We start from the raw sequence: 774 nt of genomic DNA, 5'->3' as shown, positions 1-774 counted from the left end.
TTCAGATGCAGATACCAGGATTACCTAGGTAACTTAATAATGGAAACATGACTAGGCAGCCGTGGAGATGTCAGGGGGCCATTGAATTTGGGTCTCATGTCCAATGGCAGAGGATCCGGTGGGAGGCCAGGAGAACCTCTCTGGTATCTTCAGCGTCCCTGGCTGCTAGGAGCAAGGCGCAGACTCAGAGCAGGCACCCCCAGTGACCTCTTCAAACTCCACCATTCGTTGTGCTAATCTGCAAAGTGTGGAGGTTTGCTGGGGGACTACACAAAATAGGGAACGCTTTGTGAATTTGCATGTCCTCCTTGCATAGGGGCCATACTAATCTTCTCTGTCATTCCAATTTTAGTATAATTGCTGTGGAAGCAAGCACTTTCAGGTATTTTTTTTTAGAGATTTTATTTATTTTAGGAGAAAGATCATGCTTGTGTGAGTGAGAGGGGCAAAGGGGGAGGCAGAGAATCTCAAGTAGACTCCAAGCTGAGTGTGGAGCCCAGTGTGGGGCTCACTCTCACAGCTCTGAGAGCATGATCTGAGCTGAAACCAAAACAGACACTTACCCAACTAAGCCACCCAGGTACCCCACTCTCCGGTGTTTTTGAAAGAGGTATCAGTGGTCTCTCAAGGATGGAATTCAGTCTGTTCTCCAGGTTTCCTGTGTCTTCTGACATCATCCAGAAACTGGGCTACTGAGTTTCTTGTGCTGGGATAATGAAGACTTTGCTCCATCAGCCTGGTCATGATACGCTACAGAAGGTTGGAGCCTGGAAC

General features: G+C 48.1%; 1 pseudogene; it reads right to left on the bottom strand.

Annotated features, from left to right (window-relative positions):
* Positions 1–271: 271 nt before the first annotated feature.
* On the bottom strand, positions 272–372 carry LOC113241905 (U6 spliceosomal RNA; annotated as a pseudogene).
* Between the last annotated feature and the right edge of the window lie 402 nt (positions 373–774).

This window comes from Ursus arctos, chromosome X (genome assembly GCF_023065955.2).
Source record: "Ursus arctos isolate Adak ecotype North America chromosome X, UrsArc2.0, whole genome shotgun sequence".
Lineage (NCBI taxonomy): Eukaryota > Metazoa > Chordata > Mammalia > Carnivora > Ursidae > Ursus > Ursus arctos.
The sequence above is the reverse complement of the archived record's forward strand: the minus strand, read 5'-3'. Positions and strand labels throughout refer to the sequence as shown.